The sequence below is a fragment of the Tamandua tetradactyla genome, chromosome 7 (genome assembly GCF_023851605.1).
Source record: "Tamandua tetradactyla isolate mTamTet1 chromosome 7, mTamTet1.pri, whole genome shotgun sequence".
NCBI lineage: Eukaryota > Metazoa > Chordata > Mammalia > Pilosa > Myrmecophagidae > Tamandua > Tamandua tetradactyla.
The window spans coordinates 2,064,869-2,076,905 of record NC_135333.1 but is presented as its reverse complement, the minus strand read 5'-3'; positions in this window follow the sequence as shown (position 1 = coordinate 2,076,905).

The window sequence follows — 12,037 nt, the reverse complement described above, 5'->3', positions numbered from 1 at the left end:
TCAATTGACTACATGTATGTAGTTCTATTTCTATTCTTTCTATTCTGTTCCATTGATCTCATGTCTTTGCTTATGTCAATACCACACTTTCCTGATTACTGTAGTTCATAATAAGCCTGGGCATAATATGAGCTAATTTCAACTGTTCTGGATTAACCATATGCTTATCTTCAGAACCACTGTCCCTTGGCCAACACTTCGGAATCTACTAACTAAAGGTAAGTGACATGACATTCTGTAACCATGGGTCTGAAAACTGTGTTGAAGCAGGATGGATCAGTCTGTCAGCATGTTTAGTAACCATCATTGGCTTTATGGTTTGCTCCTCATTGTGATGAAGCCTAGGGGGAAGGGTATTTCAGTAGTTACGGCTGGTTAGGAATGTGCCTGCATGATTAATCTATCATAAGAGACCCCCTCCATGAGCAGAATTTGGGATTCTTAGGACCAAAGTTCTTTGCCTGCCTGCTGGTGGTGGTTTGTGACTTGGAGAAAATACATATTCTGTGTGACTTGACCCAACAGTGGGAGGACAGTGAAGCCTGTGCCCGAGGTCTCCAGATCCCTTTCGGTGCATATCCTTCTTCTGCTATTCCTGCACTGTATCATTTGTCCATAACAAAGCTGTTCCAGGAGTATGAACTGTTTTATCCTGGTGAGCTTTTCCACAGTGGAGCACTTAAGGTGATTAATGTGGAATTCATGTACCTTGACATCAGATAGTGCAAATCCTCCAACTTTGTTCTTTTTCAAAATTGCTTTGGCTAGTCTGTTCCTTTGCATTTACATACACATTTTAGAAGCAGTTTTCAATTTCTAACAACAACAACAACAAAAACAACAGAACCCTGCTTGTACTTTGTTGGGGATTGCATTGAATCCATAGATTAAATTTGGAGGAAACTAGCACCTAAAAATAGAGTCTTTTAATCCATAAACATGATATATCTCTCCACTTATTTAGGGCTTTCTTAATTTCCTTCTCATCAGTGTTTTGTAGTTTACTATGCACAGGTATTGAATATCATTTGTTAAATTTACCCTAAGTATTTTTGTTTTTTGATGCAATTGCAAATGGTGTTTAAAATTTTTTTCAATTTCCAGTATTTGTTATTATTACACAGAAATATGATTCTTTTTTATATGATGACCATCCTGTGGCCTTGCTCAACCCATTTTATTAGTTCTAGCAGCATTTTTGTTGATATACTAGGGTTTACTACATAGAAAACCATGTCTAGAAATAAAGCAAGTACTACATCTTCATTTCCAATACGTAATGTGTGCTTTTATTTCTTTTCCTTGTTGTATTGCACTAGCCCAGATCTCCAGGAGTGAAAGCATATATCCTTGACTCATTCCCAATATTAGGAGGAAAACATTCAGTATTCATTAATTATGAAAATATCTGAAAGTTTTCAAAATAGAGTTTTATTGGATGGAAGAAATTCCCTGTTATTTCTAGATTGCTGAGTGTTTTTATACTGAATTTAGGTTGAATTTTATCAAATGATTTTTCTGCATGTATTAAATTCATCATATAGTTGATTTTTTAGACTTTTAACATGGTGAATTATATTGATGATTTTCGAATATTGAACCAGCCTTGCAATCCAGAGATGAATTTGACATGACATGTTGTCTCTTCATGTATTGCTATATTTTGTTAAGCTTTTTGCATCACTTCTATTCATCTGTTGTTTTCTTTTTTGTATAATTATTTTGTCAGGGCTTGGTACCAGGATAATGCTGAGCTCATAATATGAATAAGGACGCGTTCCTTTCTTTTCAATTTTCTGGAAGAATTTGTGCTCAATTGGTATAACTTCTTTCTTAAATGTGTGGTAGAATTCATTAGTGAAACCATTGAGAACTGAAATTTTCTTTGTGGGAAGGTTTTCACCAATAATTCCATTTCTTTAACAGATATAGTGATATTTGGATTATCTAGTTCTTCTTGAATGAGGTTTGGCCATTTTTGCTTTTAGTGAAATTTGTATATTTCATCTAAATTGTCAAATTCTTTGGCATAATATTTTTCACAATATTCTCTCATTATCATTTTAATGTCTATGGGAACTGAAGTGATGTTGCCTCTTTCTTTTCTCACATGGATAATTTGTGTCTTCTGTCTTTCCTTATCAATCTGGCTAGAAATTGATCAATTTTATTTATCTGTTCAAAGAAGCATCTTTGGCATTCACTGATTTTTCTCTATTATTTTCTGTTAATTTTGCCAAGTTCTGCTTTTATTCAATATATGAATAGAAATCAAGAGTTATGATACTGTTCTGTTTTTTGTTTTTTTTTTCAGACATAGGAAACCTAACTCTTTTAATGTCTTATACCTCATAGGAACCATGATGCCTGGTGCAAAGTCTCAAGACCCTCAATTGGAGAATGGACGCTTCACTTAATTAAGGAACTAAGTAACATTTCATTGCAGCTTATTATGCCTTACTCACTTGCTTTGCCTTATTGACACGCCCTAAATCTGGTGATATTAGGCTTGGTCAATTTAAAACATGCGTATCAATTTAAAAACTCCCAGAAACCTTATAACTTAATATCATTTTCCCACTTTATGGATGAGAAAGCTAAGAATCAGAGAGGTTGTTAATGTGGCCATGCTAGATCATGCACTAGAAAGTGGCAGATTGACTTGTGAACCAGTGCTTGTAAACCAGTGCACCTCCCGACCAGAATCACGTGGGGTCCTAGGTGGTGAAGGGACTCCAGTCTCCTTTCCAAGTTGTTGGTCAGTGTAGATACAGCTTTCCTTCTTTTTCTTTGATTACCAAAGACCTCTAATTCTCATTTTGACTTCCTTTTTTGCTATAACGTTCCTTTTTTGCTATTATTTACTATAGTACTCCATTACATTCCTTCTTTATGTTACATTTAGATATTACAGCCTAAAATCTTTTTATTTTTATTTATTTCAGTTTGTAGCTTCTTCTTATGGAAGCATAAAGGCATATAGGTGAGAAATTATCAAATGCAATAGCTTCTTAGCTTTAACAGGACCATGCTTAGAACCCACTCCCATATATAATCAGTATTTTCCCTTTGGACACATCAGTTCAGTGCTTTGTGCCTACTCTCCTCATCTGTGAAAGCAATGTGATAAAGCCCGCCAGAGCTGCTTTGATGTTGAAGTTAGTCTTTATGAATTCACCTGGAGATGCTCTATAAATATTTGTCTTTTCTTTCAGGAGTATAGTTCTATCTTCTAAATACAACTTCCTTTTCCCTCCTTTCATATATGTCATTATTTTTTTCTTTTTATTCTTCTCACAGTAACCACTAGAAGCTATTTCTAGGCGAAATATCTTGGCACATCTTTGTCAAGCTGTATAATGAAATCCTCAATTCAATCATAATAAATTTTTGGAAATCCTTTGAGCCAATTAAAGGACTACTCATTGACAAATTTCTCTCCTGGTTTACTTTTGAACTTTAAATTGAATTGAATGAGGGATTATGATATAAACAAATCTAGTAATAGAATATAGTTTTTTTATTCCCCAACCTTCTCCATGGGCTATAAAAGTGTAATCAGTTTTGGAATACATACTGCTGGTTTCTAAGAAAATATCTATGGTATTTCATTGGTTTGTTTTTCATTCTTCATGTATCACTTGACTCCAAGGCAGAAAATGCAGAATATCTTAGTTATTTATTATAATTTTGCGTACAATTTATCTTGCATTTTCTTTATACCTGACCTTAAAATCTTTACCTTAAATCAAAGGTGATAACCTGATTTCTTTGCATTTGGGGGATTAAAAATGCACATCTACATATGTACACATGAATATGTGGAATATTTTTGTTGATTATTTTTCTTTGGTGATAACATTTAAGTTAGATGACCTTTCCATCTGTCAGGGTTTGCCTTGGGAAATGGGACTTGAAAGGAGGAGGAAGGCGGCGATTGCATCCTAGGAATGTAGAAGCAGCATGAAACCCAGGGATTTAACCTCTTAAGCTACCAAATACATTCCCGATTCCTAAGAGAGAAATCCATAAGCCATTTAGCTGCTTGGGGCTTATGAAGCATAGCCTGACATTGCCTTATCCTCAGCTCCACTCTGCATTCACCCCTGTCACACCTCCTCTCCTGTAGACAAGTCAGTGAAGGGCCTTGGGTCCCTGGTGCACCTCCACTCCAGGAGGACACTGCCCTGAACCTCTGAGGCCAGTCGGTCAAACAGAGTAACAGAGGTTTGGTTGCTCCTCCAGGGAAAGAGTTATTCATTATGTCCAGTACATTTCCTCCCAGAAGCCCTTATAAACAGTTGAACCATTTTCTAATGTCAGTTCTGATACAGACTTTACGAAGTACCATGGGCACAGTCACATCCTGATGTAATTGAGCTGCTGGAACACTTGGTATGTCAGTTATATAATGGCACTTTCCTGATTAAAACACTCCTTTGCAGGCTAGCATCTGAAATGCCACCTACATATTTTGCCTGAGGGTGTCCCTGAGGTGCAATATAACCTCCTTTTCCCTTCCTTTGTTAACTCTGTGAAGGAGGAGTTAAGACGAGTGAGTCAGGAATTGGGATAAATTATCACATATATATCAGTGTGTATTTGCATCCGAGAATAAGTGAAAGAAAACTTAACCTGTTGTTTTGCTATGCGAGTTATATTATTAAACAGTTCCCTACAATGTGTTTCAGCTAAAAAGTAATAACTCATCATTAGGGCGCTACCCAAGGGTATTAAGCTACCATGGAAACAGCCCTGTAATAAGAGACAATCTTTCATCTTTCCCTCTGAGGTACCATTTCTTCAGATGTCTTAACAGAATATTCAACATTTGGACAGAGAAAGAAATATATGTACTCATATCTGCCCTGATGTGGGTGTGTGTGTGCATAGAATATATATGTATATAAAATGTATAAATATATGTAAAACAGCTAACAAACAGCCCCTATAAAGCTTCAGGCTCTCAGAAGCAGCTTTCCAGCAAACTCCTCTGGTTCTTGCTTCCAAACAGCAAAGGAGCCATCATCAAAGACCTCATGGAACACTCCACTAAAATGATTAAGATTGGCTCCGCACCCAGGAAGCCAACAGATGTAGATTCTCTTTGACTTAAAATAGAAAGGAATTCAGAAGATGCAGACCCCTCCCAGCCTCAGATCCTCTGGCATCCAGCAGGGCAAACCCCGGACAAAAGGACAGCAGCACAGCTGCCATCAGCAGGTCTAAGGAGGTGAAGTGAGAGCCAGGCAGGCTCCTACTCAGACTGGCACAAAAAGAACGGACAAGGAGGTGGGGAAATGGATAGACACACACTTCTTCAACAGGGGATGGTTTCATGAATTATAGCTCTCCCCCTAAGGTGTTATTATTTTGGTCCTTTCTTGGTAAAGACAACAAAAATCAGATCTGCTATACAATTTTGCAAAAGTCAACCCAGAGAAGTTGTACACATTCTAATGATAAAACTAAACTTGTAAGGCTTCCAGGCCACTGTTTACTTACTTGCTAGCTAGCAGAGTAAGAACTGGTTCACCTTCTCACTAATAATGCTTTCATCTATCAAATCTTGAACACAAAAATATAAACATTGCATTAAGTATCAGTTTTTGGATGTGTGTATGATGACACCCTGTGTATAGTTTCGGTTTCCTGGGCTGCATAAAGCAGGTATCATGAAACGGGTTGGCTTACACAATGGGAATTTATTAGCTTGAGTTTGAGGCTGAGAAAATGTCCAAATCAAGACATCATTAAGATGGTGCTTCCTTCCTGAAGACCAGCTGCAGCAATCCTTGCCATGTGGCAAGGCACATGGCAGCATATACTGGTCCACTCCTCTTCTGGGTTTCATTGCTTTTAGCTTTTTGCTTCCATGGCTCTCTTTCTTGGTATTCGTTCTGTTTAAAAAAAGAACTATAGTAATAGGATTAAGTCCTATCCTGAATGAGGTGGGTCATACCTTAACTGAAGTGGCTTCATCAAAAGATCCTACTTACAAGGGGTTTACAGCCACAGGAATGGATTAAATTCAAGAACATGTTTTTCTGGGGTTCAAACAGCTTTAAACCACCAAGTATATCTATCTTGCCAACTTCATTGTGGTAGCCTAGGTTATTGAAAATGTCAGAAAGGAACCTCAGAATCAAAGACCTGTTGATTTTAATGCAACCTATCAGTTGTTCCAAAAAGGAACATGTCTGTGTCTCAAGGATTTAGCTTAACTCTAGCTCAATAAAGGTCTTTTTAAAATACCCCAATCCAGCACAGTCTCTCCCGTTTCATGAGGTCCTGTAGCATTCACTTAGCATTTATCAGATATGTCATCATTGATTATTTTTCCTCTGTGTGTCCTGTCTTCCTTCCTCAACAGTGAATTCCTTGAAGGTGGACAAAGAGTAAATACTTGAGCACTTCCTACGTGCCAGGCGTGGTTCTAAGTTTTTCACTTATTTTGACTCATTTTCTCTTTACCACATCCCTAAGAAAGTGAGGTACTATTATTAATCCATGTTTTATAGCTGGCAAACTAAGGCAGAGAGAGGTTAAGTAGCATGCCTGAAGTCCCACATCTAGTGAGTGGTGAAGCCAGGATTCAACCCAAGGCAACCTGCAGCTGGAAGCTTTGCCCCTTTTCACTACACTGTCTTGCCTCCTATAAGTTTCAGAACACCTAAAGTAATGTATTTCCCAGAGAGGGGCCCAGCTCGTGCTAGAGTCATTGCTGTGGGTCAGGAGGAGAAATGGGAAAGAGGCAGCTGGTAAAGATAGACTTGAATTTGTCACTGTTGCAAGAGAACAATTTAAAGCATGTTCTACATTGATGAGTTAGTAGTGTTGTTTGGATATCTGTATATCAGGAAATATTTCTATTATTTTCAGCCGCTTTAAGAACTCTTCCCAGAATATTTTCTCAGGGGACCTCAAAGATGAATTCTATTACTGTCTAAAATACCAAATTCTGTTGGAATCTGTGCAGTTCATGTGGTGCTGGGATGCAGTTCATGTGGTGCTGGGATGCAGTTCATGTGGTGCTGGGATGCAGTTCATGTGGTGCTGGGATGCAGTTCATGTGGTGCTGGGATACAGTTCATGTGGTGCTGGGATGCAGTTCATGTGGTGCTGGGATACAGTTCATGTGGTGCTGGGATACAGTTCATGTGGTGCTGGGATGCAGTTCATGTGGTGCTGGGATACAGTTCATGTGGTGCTGGGATACAGTTCATGTGGTGCTGGGATGCAGTTCATGTGGTGCTGGGATACAGTTCATGTGGTGCTGGGATACAGTTCATGTGGTGCTGGGATGCAGTTCATGTGGTGCTGGGATACAGTTCATGTGGTGCTGGGATACAGTTCATGTGGTGCTGGGATGCAGTTCATGTGGTGCTGGGATGCAGTTCATGTGGTGCTGGGATGCAGTTCATGTGGTGCTGGGATGCAGTTCATGTGGTGCTGGGATGCAGTCCATGTGGTGCTGGGATGCAGTCCATGTGGTGCTGGGATGCAGTCCATGTGGTGCTGGGATACAGTCCATGTGGTGCTGGGATACAGTCCATGTGGTGCTGGGATACAGTTCATGTGGTGCTGGGATGCAGTTCATGTGGTGCTGGGATGCAGTTCACCAGATAGGTGGATGTGGTGGAAGTGATAGTCTCCAAGGAGTTTACAAAAGGCACTCAATGAAGCAGCAAAACCCTCTGTAGTGGTATTTTCAGGGCGAGTCAGATTTAATTCCATGTTTACATTGCTACTTATGTATGCTCCAGTTAATTCAGCAAATATTTTTTGAGTGCATATCAGATGTGGGCACTGTTCTGGGTTCTAGGACATCAAGGTGAGTAAAAAAGATTAAGCCCTTGCCCTCTACAAGCCCAGGTTACAGTTGGGAGAAACGGATACTGAATAAGTAAATGATTGTAAAAGAAGATCATGTTTGAGCTGCTCGTGTGTGATGAAGGAAGCAGACCGGGTGCTGTGGCACTCTGGGCCATGAGAGGAAGGTAGGGAATGGAGATCGGGAGGTCAGAGGACATGTTCCTGAAGAGGTGATGTTTGAGCATATCCTGAAGGGAGAGAAAGAGCCAACACTACAGAAGTTAAATGAGGGAGATGTTTTTGATAGAAGCAACAGAAGGGGTACATGTTTTGAGGTTGGAAATCAAAGATGGCAGCCAACAGGGCTAGAGTGAGGTAAGTAAAGAACGGAAGAGAGCAGGCCCGATGGTGTAGGCCTTGTGGACTCTGGCCAGGAGGTGGGTTTGCCCCAACACAGTGGAAAGCTATTTCAGGGTATTTAGCAAGAAAGACCCATAATTTACTTTTATAAAATACCTCATTAAACTCTGGAAGGGATCTGTGTCCAGGACCCAGTTTGTGCCATCCTCTATCAAAACCTTAAGATGTTTGCTCTGCCTTTTAAGGCCTGGCTCATTCCACATCGATAGTTTGACCTAGAGACAGACCAAGATCAACCTTAGCATCAAAAAGAGGCCCCTTATATCCATGGATTGTTGTGTTGGCAAAATAATGAAGCGGGAATACATAAAGCTTATATTTTTACAAAAGAATTCTAACTCAGCTTCATTTTTAAAATTTTGCACCTTAAAACCCACTCAACGCTACAATTACCCATCTTTTTTATCACTGTGTACTTTTTAATTAAGAAAGTATATCAAACATGAAAAAAGACATTGGGTCAAAACAGCCAAGCCATCTGAGCTTACTTGGAATAGAAACTATTTCAATTGATGCAATTGATAACCATTTAAACATGTTGTACTTGGTTAACCTGCAGGGAAGGAGTGTGCCCATCACACTGACAGGCAGACTTAAAAGAAACTGCAGTTTTTGTTACGTCTCACTTGTTCAGGTCCAGTCTGGCTTGGGGTTGGTTGAGAGCTGTTGGTCGGACAAACGCTGCATCCTCCAGGGACAAGGGTCACAAAATTGATATTTCAAGCTTAAACCCAGGATTTAGCACTAGGAAAAAGGTGGGGCCGTGTGAGTGTAAAGGCTGTTTCTCCCTTAAAACTGTTTGAAAAACCTTTCACATACAGCACTGTAGTACAGTACTTAGGCTTCCTGATGCCGCCACAGGAGATGTGGATGAATGAATGCACTCAGTCAGCTCTTTCTTGAGAGAACTCTAGTCTGCAATGCAAGTGACTGTTGAGCTAAGCCTTTTCTGATTATATTTCCTTGTCTCCAGCCCACAGTGCAGACCATGGTGCATTTGGAATTACAACTGCCTGGATTCTGCCTTTGGCAAGTCAAAGACAAAGGGACGGGAGACGTAGAGGAGGGGTTGGTAGAAATGTATTGCTTTTTCGCCTGTTGACATCCACCGTGAACAACATAAAAGACAACTATCTCAGACAAGAATAGGGGAGGTTCAGGTTCAATATTAGGAAGAACTTCCTGAGAGCTAAGATTATCTGTCACTGATGAGCATTCCCAGAGGCACTGTCCTGGGCAATCTTGACAAAGCTTCTGTTCCCCTCTATTTGTATGGAAAAGCTAAGGAACAGGAAAATAGACAAGGAGACTGTGCAGACTCCTTCTAAAGATATTTTTAAAAAATCATTGTATAGAAAAAATTCTGTCAGGCCTACAAAAGTTGTTCCCTCTCCATACCCATTTATCTCTCTCTGCCTTTCTCTGTTCTATTATCCCCTTTCACACTAGAAAGTGGAAGCACAAGTGGCTGCCCGGAGCTAAAACAGACAGAGGCTTCTCTATAATTGCAGGTTCTCATAAAAGCAAAATGAAACAGACAGCAGAAACAGGATGGTGCACTTTTCATTAGATCCGAGGCATCTAAGTGTTTTTGTTTCACAATGGTCCTAGTCATTGGATTCTCAAAGACCTAACATCTAGTTAGTTCCAACCACATCTGGTTCCAGAGAAGTTCCTGGAACTATGAGGCCACTGCTCATTGCTTCTGCCTAGAATCCAAAGACTTGGTCTCTGCTCACTTGGTACATGAATATTGCTTGGGTACAACAGTTCTGCAAAAATTTTGGGGTCAACTACCTTTCTTCAAAGTCCAGTAGTTGAAGGCCTCAAGAGGAATCAAGAGAAATGCTTTGAGCTTCTTCCACTTCCTAATGGAAGTCAATAGCTATATCTTGAGCACATATTAAAAGGGTGTTCTTAGGAGATAAGTTCACCAGACTGTCCTTTGGGTTCCTCTGAGGAGCAAGCAGACAATCCTGCATCCTGTATGAATACTTTGCAATTAGCTAATAACCTTGGGGCACCTTGCATCTAGCTTTAGCCCCTCTGAAGGTTTTAATTCCAGTTTACCAAGTTATGAAATGGCTGGGACTTTGGGAAACAAATCACTTGCTTAACTTATCTTTAGTACCTAGATGATATGCAGGCCAGCTCTGAGGTCAGATTTGTAAAAATCTGTTGCTATATTTGCACCTTTTGATCAATACCTGAAGGCTGTAGTTTACTTAGATTTTTTCACTTGATAAATTGCTTAACTGAAGTCCTGAGACTTTTTTGTTTGTTTTTGAATGGTAAACTCTTCTTATGTGTTTTCACACATGCACTTTCCTTTATGTTATTTTTTCCATCTCTATATAGAGAACATATGAGAAGCCTAATGTTTTCTAAAAATGAAATCTGTTGATCTAGGGTCATTTTTTGAAAATACCAGACTCACTCCAAAAATCATGGAATGCTCTGGGAGGACAACTGTTTAAATGCATAAAGTGTGACTGTTAGGGAACATCTGGCCCCATGGAACTTCCACAAAACATCCACACAATTTATTTAGGATCTAATTCTTATCCTACATATTCTTAAAGGTGTCCTACTGCCTTTCTATGGGATAAGAAGCATGGACTTAAGTCTCTAATTTTATTGGATCACTTTCAGAGGACAAGTGAAAGAAGAACCAGAAGAATCATTTGTTGACACACTGTGGTTTAGTCCTAAAGAGAGAATACTGGACTAAGAATCTTCACTAAGACTAAAGGCACACATTCATGGAACAGTTCCTGACCTCCATCCAGACAATACACTATTCCAAGAGTCATGGTGGGGAAGCAAGTAAAGGATTTAATATTCCCAGAGAGTCAGTGTCACTTGGGCACTGCAGCACCAAAATTTGGCCTATTGACTAGCATTTGCATTTATTGAGATTACCATTGCTAGAACTGGCTCACAGATGGCCCCCATCCAATTTAATTAAGTTTGGTTTAACTTAATCTATCGAAGTACTATGTGCACAACTTTGCGCTAATTAAGGGCTCTGGGATGGGCCCTGCAATGGGTAGTTTTATGAGAGGATGGAACATGGCAGACCTGAGAGAGGAAGGAGGGGATCTGAAATAACAGAAAGTATGCTAAGTATGCATTTTCCCATTTTATCCTCATAACTAGCCCCTTATGTTGTTTTACAACCTTTTTCAGATGAGGAAAAGGAGGTACAGAGAAAGTAACTCTTCCAAGGTTATACAACTATTAAGTATCAGAAGTGATTCAAATCTGTGTTCATCTGATTGTAACACTCATGTTTGTCACTACTACTACTCTCCAATCACTGAGCTACCTACCCTAACATATCTAAACATAAGGAAGAGACCTATGAGGGAGTCCACAGGTCCACGTAAGCTATAATCTGAGGGTTCTGGAAGCTTACAATAATCAGGATAGGTTACTCTTTTACTTGCTAATAAATTACCCTCAAATCTCAAAGGTTCAATACAATTAGGGTTTGTTTGTTTCTTGTATGAAGTTAGATGCGGGTCAGGAGACCCTCCAGGACATCCGTTCTTGGCAATCACTCTTGTGGTCCTGCCATCTCAACATGTAACCTCCACTACTGGCAGAGAAGAGAGAGAGCATAGGAAACTCATACCCACTCTCAACTGCCTCCAATTGGAAGTGACTCTCCCCATTTCTGCTCACAGCTCATTGGCTTGACTAATTGCATGGTCCCAGCATAACTGACTATAAGGTTTGATGGGAAGTCTTCCTGTGTACCCAGGAAGGAAAAAAGAACAGATAGGGTGAGTACCAGCAA